The sequence below is a fragment of the Lipotes vexillifer genome, unplaced genomic scaffold, assembly GCF_000442215.2.
Source record: "Lipotes vexillifer unplaced genomic scaffold, Lipotes_vexillifer_v1.1 scaffold1144, whole genome shotgun sequence".
In the NCBI taxonomy this organism is placed as follows: domain Eukaryota; kingdom Metazoa; phylum Chordata; class Mammalia; order Artiodactyla; family Lipotidae; genus Lipotes; species Lipotes vexillifer.
In genome coordinates, this window is record NW_006795053.1 from 322,404 (window position 1) to 330,840 (window position 8,437).

Genomic DNA, 8,437 nt, shown 5'->3' on the forward strand with positions numbered 1-8,437 from the left:
TAAAGTGGATCTGAAGCCTACATGTTCATTTAGAGTTTTGAAGGGCCACACTCTCGGGGGAAGTATGGACTAGAAAAAATCCACATGAAGTGAAAGGAGAACTAGAAGAAACCCTAACTAGGTTGCCTGGCTTGTGGGTAAGAATCAAGTTTCTCTTGTCTTTTGAAATTCATAGTCCTTACAAGTATTTAGAACACCCAGCCTGTCAGGAAACTCCAGGCTGACAATGAATTTCAGATATTTATTAATTGAGAGTGAGTAGGGTTTGAGGACATATAGCAGAACCAAAATAAAACAAAAAAAAAATCTCTTTGTGTAGAAACATCCTCAACAAAGCCTCTCAGACTTCCTGCAGATAAAAGTCTACCTACTTAATTGCACAATCAAGATTTCAAATGTGGGAAAATAAGCCAACAGTGAAGAGTCAACAGAGACAATAAACACCAGAAGTAGATTCCAGTATTTTTGGATATTTGAATTTTAAAATAAAGAAAATAAAATAATTCGTTCAAGAAAGCAAAATGTTAGAAAAACTTTGAGAAAAGAAGATACTACTGTCAAAAAACCCCTCATACTTCAAAAGAAAATAGAACTTCAAGGATTTGGTAATAGTAAAATTGAAAGTCATAGCTATTTTACATAAAACATAGTTAACAAAAGTTAATTTGCCTACAAATTGATAATTTCACAACCAAAAATAAAACTAGTCCAGTTGAAGAAATATATAAAGTTGTACACAAAACGTCACATAAATTCAGCACCAAAAAGACAGGGAGTTGGGAAAGAATAGTTACAAGACATCTGGATTATAATGGCATAAATAGGGATAGCTTCAAGATGGCTGGAGGAGTAAGATGTGGAGATCACCTTCTGCCCCACAAATATATCAAAAATACATCTACATGTGGAACAGCTCCTACAGAACACCTACTGAATGCTTGCAGAAGACCTCAGAGTTCCCAAAAGGCAAGAAACTCCCCATGCACCTGGGTAGGGCAAAAGAAAAAAAGAAAAAGTAAGGACCAAAGAATAGGAACAGGATCTTCCCCTCTGGGAGGGAGCTGTGAAGGAGGAAAATCTTCCACACAGTAGGAAGCCTGTTCATAGGTGGAGACAGTGGGTGGGTGTGGGGGAAGTTTTGGAGCCACAGGGGAGAGCACAGCAACAAGAGTGTAGAGGGCAAAGTAGAGAGATTCCCACACAGAGAATCTCTTCCTTTTAATGTTATATATATATATTTTTTTGTTTGTTTGTTTGTTTTGTTTCCTTTTTCTCCTTTTGTGAATGTGTATATGTATGCTTCTTTGTGTGATTTTGTCTGTATAGCTTTCCTTTTACCATTTGTCTTAGGTTTCTGACTGCTCTTTTATTTATTTATTTATTTATTAGTAAAGCTTTTAGCACTTGTTATCATTGGTGGATTTGTTTTTTGGTTTGGTTGCTCTGACTTTCTTTTTTCAATTACTTTTCAATTTTAATAATATTTTTTATTTTAATAACTTCATTTTATTTTATTTTTTCTTTCTTTTTTTTTTTCCTCCCTTTTATTCTGAGCCAGGTGGCTGACAGAGTCTTGGTGCTTGAGCTGGGTGTCAGGTCTGAGCCTCTGAGGTGGGAAAACCAAGATCAGGATATTGGTCAACCAGAGACCTCCTGGCCCCACATACTATCAAACAGCGAAAACTGTCTCAGAGATTTCCATCTCAACGTGAAGACCCAGCTCCACTCAAAGTTCAGCAAGCTACAGTGCTGGACACCCTATGCCAAACAACTAGCAAGACAGGAACACAACGCCACCCATTAGCAGAGAGGCTGCCTAAAATCATAATAAGGTCACAGAAACCCCCAAACACACCACAGACACAGTCCTGCCCACCAGAAAGACAAGATCCAGCTTCAGCCACAAGAATGCAGGCACCAGTCCCCTACACCAGGAAGCCTACACAATCCACTGAACCAACCTTACCCACAAGGGGCAGACACTGAAAACAATGGGAACTATGAACCTGCAGCCTGTGAAAAGGAGACTGCAAACACAGTCAGATAAGAAAAATGGGAAGACCGAGAAATACACAGCAAATGAAGGAGCAAGGTAAAAACCCACCAGACCAAACAAATGAAGAGGAAATAAGCAGTCTACCTGAAAAATAATTCAAAGTAATGATAGTAAAGATGATCCAAAATCTTGGAAATAGAATGGAGAAAATACAAGAAAGTTTTAACAAGGAAATAGAAGAAAAAAGGAGCAAAGAAACAATGATGAACAACACAATAAACAACATTAAAAATTCTCTAGAAGGAATCAATAGCAGAATAATTGAGGGAGAAGAATGGATAAGTGACCAGGAAGATAAAATAGTGGAGATAACTACTGCAGTGCAAATAAAGAAAAAAGAATGAAAAGAATTGAGGACAGTCTCAGAGACCTCTGGGACAACATTAAATGCACCAACAGTCGTATTATGGGGGTCCCAGAAGAAGAAGAGAAAAAGAAAGGGACTGAGAAAATATTTGGAGAGACTATAGTTGAAAACTTGCCTAATATGGGAAAGGAAATAATCAACTTCAGGAAGCACAGAGAGTCCAATGCAGGATAAATCCAAAGAGAAACATGCCAAGACACAAATTAATCAAACTAACAAAAATTAAATACAAAGAAAAAATATTAAAAGCAGCAAGGGAAAAGCAACAAATAAAATACAAATAAAATACAAGGTTAACAGCTGATCGTTTGGCAGAAACTGTGCAAGCCAGAAGGTTGTGGCAGGACATATTTAAAGTGAGGAAAGGAAAACAACCTACAAGCAAGATTACTCTATCCACCAAGGATCTCATTCAGATTCGACGGAGAAATTAAAACCTTTACAGACAAGCAAAAGCTAAGAGAATTCAACACTATCAAACCAGCTTTACAGCAAATGCTAAAGGAACTTCTCTAGGCAGAAAACACAAGAGAAGGAAAATACCTACAATAACAAACCCAAAAGAACTAAGAAAATGGTAATAGGAACACACATATCAATAACTACCTTAAATGTAAATGGATTAAATGTTTCAACCAAAAGACATAGACTGGCTGAATGGATACAAAAATAAGACTCATGTGTATGCTGTCTACAAGATATCCACTTCAGACATAGGGACACATACAGACTGAAAGTGAGGGATGGAAAAATATTTTCCATGCAAATGGAAATCAAAAGAGAGCTGGAGTAGCAATTCTCATATCAGAAAAAAATAGACTTTAAATTAAAGAATATTACAAGACACAAAAAAGGACACTACACAATGTTCAAGGGATCGATCCAAGAAGAAGATAAAACAATTGTAAATATTTATGCACCCAACATAGGAGCACCTCAATACTTAAGGTAAATGCTAAGAACCATAAAAGGGAAAATGGAGAGTAACACAATCATAGTAGGGGATTTTAACACCCTACTTTCACCAATGGACAGATCATCCAAAATGAAAATAAATAAGTAAACACAAACTTTAAATGATACATTAAACGAGATGGACTTAATTGATATTTATAGGACATTCCATCCAAAACAACAGAATACACTTTCTCCTCAAGTGTGCATGGAATATTCTCCAGGACAGATCATATCTTGGGTCACAAATCAAGCCTTGATAAATTTAATAAAATTGAAATCATTTCAAGTATCTTCTCTGATCACAATGCTATGAGATTAGGTATCAATTACAGGAAAAAAATCTGTGAAAAATACAAACACATGGAGGCTAAACAATACCCTACTAAATAACCAAGATATCACTGAAGAAATCAAAGAGGAGATCAAAAAAAAATACCTAGAAACAAATGACAATGAAAACATGGTGACTCAAAACCTATGGGATGAAGCCAAAGCAGTTCTAGCAGGGAATTTGTTAGCAGTACCATCCTAACTCAGGAAACAAGAAGCAGGGCTTCCCTCGTGGCACAGTGGTTGGGAGTCCACCTGCCAATGCAGGGGACACGGGTTCGTGCCCCGGTCCGGGAAGATCCCATATGCCATGGAGTGGCTGGGCCCGTGAGCCATGGATGCTGAGCCTGCATGTCCAGAGCCTGTGCTCTGCAACGGGAGAGGCCACAACAGTGAGGGGCCCGCGTACCACAAAAAAAAAAAAAAAAAAAAAAAAAAAAGTGAAGATGTAAATGGCACATAAAACATTTGATCAAATAAATGCACATGGAATCCTGCACCTATAAGATTATATATATATAAATATATATATATACATTCTTCTAAAATATACATAAATTATTTATTAAAATTGAGCAAGATTCTAGTTGATAAAGTCTCAGGAAGAAAGTATAACACCCAATTGCAGAAAATTATAAAACCTTGTTAAAAGGCATTAAAGAGTTTCTATACAAATAGCAGATACAACAGTGTTCATGCACAGAAAGACTCAATATCAGAAGTATGTAGAGTTGAACTTAGAATAACGTAGGGGTTAGGGGTGCCAAACCCCACCCCTGTAGTTGAAAATCTGCTTGTAAATACACAGTTGAATTTAACCAAATATGGATCATGTAGTATTGTAGTGCATGTTTAGTGAAAAAAAATCTGCATACAAGTGGACCTTTGTAGTTCGAATCCTTGTTGTTCAAGTGTCAACTGTATATGTTTTCTAAATTAAGCCATAAACCATAAGTCATTTCAATGCTAATAACAATCCCAACTGGAACGTTCAATAAATCATTTGTTTGTGTCTACGCATATGTGTGTGTATATGTGTATCACCAAAAGTTACCACAGGTCAACAAAATTGACAGGCAAATTCTGAGGAAAAATAATAAGATAAGGGGGCTGTTCTTATCAGAAATATCATAAAGTTATTGTAATTTAGATGATAGCCTGTAAGTATTGATGCAGAGAGCAAACATAGATGACTAAAACAGAATAGAATTAAAGTAGACTTAGTTGTGCACAAAAGGTATGTTTGACAAAATTGGAATTTTGTATCAATGTAAGTGTAATAGAATCTTCAGTTTATGTTTGGTCATTTTTTTCTCCAATGGAAAAAAAAGGGATACCTATACAAATTCTTTACAAAAATGTATTCTTGTTATATTAAAGATCTAAACATGAAAATGAAAACTTTAAAATGTCATAGGTAACTATGGGAGAATAGTTTTGTGTCTTGGGACAGAAAATAATTTATTAAAGAAAACACAAGATTGATACATTTTTCTTCATAATAATTATAAACTTATCTATATCAAAATACCCTGTTAAACATGAAAAGACATGAAAAATATAAATGTTATTTAGAACATATATAATAGATAATTAATATCAAAATATATATATAAATTTTCTACAAATCAGTTAGATAAATACTAAATTTTTTAAAAGCCAATATAAAACTAAAGATATGAACAAAAGATATATAAAACAGATGATACAAATTATGAATAAACATATATTGATCAATAAAAGTATTCAAATTACCTAGTATTCGGGAAAATGCAAAAGAAAATCCCAATAAGATACAATTTTATACATATAGGCAAAACTTTTCCAGTCTGAAATACCAAGTAATGGAGAGGATAAGGAACAAGAACAAGAGAACAAGAGAAATTCTTTTTTAATATTTACAAGGAAGTACATTATTACAAGAAATTTGGAGAGCTGATTGGCAATGCCCACTCGTGGTGGAATATTGCAGTAATGACTCAACAGGCCACACTTCTCTTTGAAGTTGACTAAGTGGATGCTTTTGCCCATGATAAGCTGAGCCTTAGAAAGTGTTTATTCACTGGGTCTTTCCCTCTCCCTTGGTTATGGAAACTTGACACTACCATTTGAAGCGGCCCCTGATAACTGACTATCAGGGTTCAGCAAAATTTTTTGCTTTTGACTATTAAAATATGTATAGCTGATTCACTTTGTTATAAAGCAGAAACTAACACACCATTGTAAAGCAATTATACCCCAATAAAGATGGTAAAAAAAAATAGACATTTTTGGGTCAAGCACTGCTTTGATTGTGCAATGTGAGCCTTAGGTTCTTTTTTCAAAATAAAACTATATCAAGACCTGCTTCTTAAATATTCCAAATGCATTATCCCTATTTGAATTATTATGTATTCATTAAGTATTTTATTCACTGAGGTTACTTGGTCAATAAGAAACACAAGGATATCTTTATGCTCCTATCCATTCTTTGATTTTTTTGTTTATTTGTTTTTGTTTTTTTTTTGCGGTACGCGGGCCTCTCATTGTTGTAGCCTCTCGCATTGTGGAGCACAGGCTCCGGGCGCGCAGGCTCAGCGGCCATGGCTCACGGGTGCAGCCGCTCCGTGACATGTGGGATCTTCCCGGACCGGGGCACGAACCCTTGCCCCCATGCATCGGCAGGCAGACTCTCAACCACTGCGCCACCAGGGAAGCCCCATTTGATTTTAAGGTTGATTCTATTGCAAAGAAAATTATTACGACAGGTTTGGTTGTTAAACTACTTATTACTATTATTTAGTGTTTGAATTTTTTATTCTTTGGGATTAAAAAAATATTCATTATAAAATAATTTCAAATGTACACAAAAAATGGAGGAAAAATACAAACCACTCTCCTACTCCACTCACAAGATGATCAGTTGTTAATATTTTATTTCATCCACCCATCCCACACAGAAAACCTTTTAAATTTTTTGTCTATTATCCCAATAATGTCTCTTTTTCCATTCTGGTCATGATTCCACCTTAAATTATGTGTCTATGCATAAAAAAAGAGTGCTTGGGAGTCTCTGCAGTCCATAATATATGGTCAAGCTGATCAGCATGGGCTCCTTTATTATGGCTTTAACTGGTTTCTCCAATGATTTGCAAGCTTTGCTAAGTGACTTTGGAGAAGTCTAAGCTAATTAATTTGCCTGAGATGAATGCTGTTAAGTGGTTCAATATCTATACTGCTATCGCTTGGGTAAACATAACCTCACTATTCTATCACTTAAGGTGACTACTGTTATTCAAATTCTGAGTCATATTATGCAGTAATCTTTGTGGCATTTCACTATGGTCCCATGCCAGATTAACCAGACCAGATTGCTTCTGGACCAACTATTGTACAACATTATCAACCTGCAATTACCAGCAGGTCATTGTTTCTTTGCCCCACACTGAGCTTTAATGTTATAGATTGGGTTTCCTGCAGCAGATAGGAAGAAGCAGACAGTAACAAATGACATTCAAATTAAAATTCATTAACCTTGCAAAGTTACTTAGTATCATCAGTTGATAAAAATTCTAGTAACTAGTAAGCCTGAATTATTCATCAAGATACTAAGATTTATTTCTTCATAAAAGTGTGGTTCTCAGAACTTTGGAGTTAGTGTACTGGATATTAAGAATTAAAATATTGTTAGCAAATTTCTGAGGAATAAATAAAGCATTGAACTTTGATATTTGTTAATGTTTGTCACCTAAGTAATTATTTAAATTGCTAAGGTAAATTCAAATTTCCTCATGACCTTGATCCAGAAGTTTAGCATATTTATATATCTAAGGGCAAAGCATTTATATGAGAAGAAATAAGAGATTGACAGATTTTTTTTTTTACAGTGGAAGTATTAAAGACTAATACTCATTTAACCCCAAATATGGACTGATTTGCTTTATTCATTTTTTTAATTAAAGTATAGATGACTTTACAATATCATATTAGTTTTAGGTATACAACATAAAAATTCAATACTTTTATAGTATATTATATTCCATATAAAGTTATAAAATATTGGCTATATTCCCTGTGCTGTACATTATGTTCTTGCAATTTATTTATTTTATAACTAGTAATTTGTCTTAATCCCCTTCCCTTATCTTGCTGCTTCCCCCTCTATTCTCCCCTCTGGTAACCAGTAGTTTGTTCTCTATATCTATAACTCTGTTTCTGTTTTGTTATATTCATTCATATGTTTTATTTTTTAGATTCCGCATGTAAATGAAAACAAACGGTATTTGTGTTCTATGTCTGAGATTTCACTAAGCATAATACAGTTCAGATCCATCCATGTTGTCACAGATGGAAAATTTTCATTCTTTTTCTATGGCTGTGTAGTATTACGTTGTATATATATACCATTGTGTATACACACACACACACACACACACACACACACACACCACATCTTCCTTACCCATTCATCTGTCTGTGGGTACTTAGGTTGTTTCCATATCTTGTCTATTGTAATTAATGTTGCTATGAATATTGGGGTGCATACATCTTTTCTAATTAGTGTTTTTATTTTCTTTGGATAAATACCCAGAATTGGAAATGCTGGATCATATGGTAGTTCTATTTTTAATTTTTTGAGAACTCTCCATAATGTTTTCCATAGTGACTATAACAGCATTACATTTCTACCAACAGTGTATGAGGTTTCATTTTTCTCCATATCCTGGACAACAGTTGTTATTTGTTGT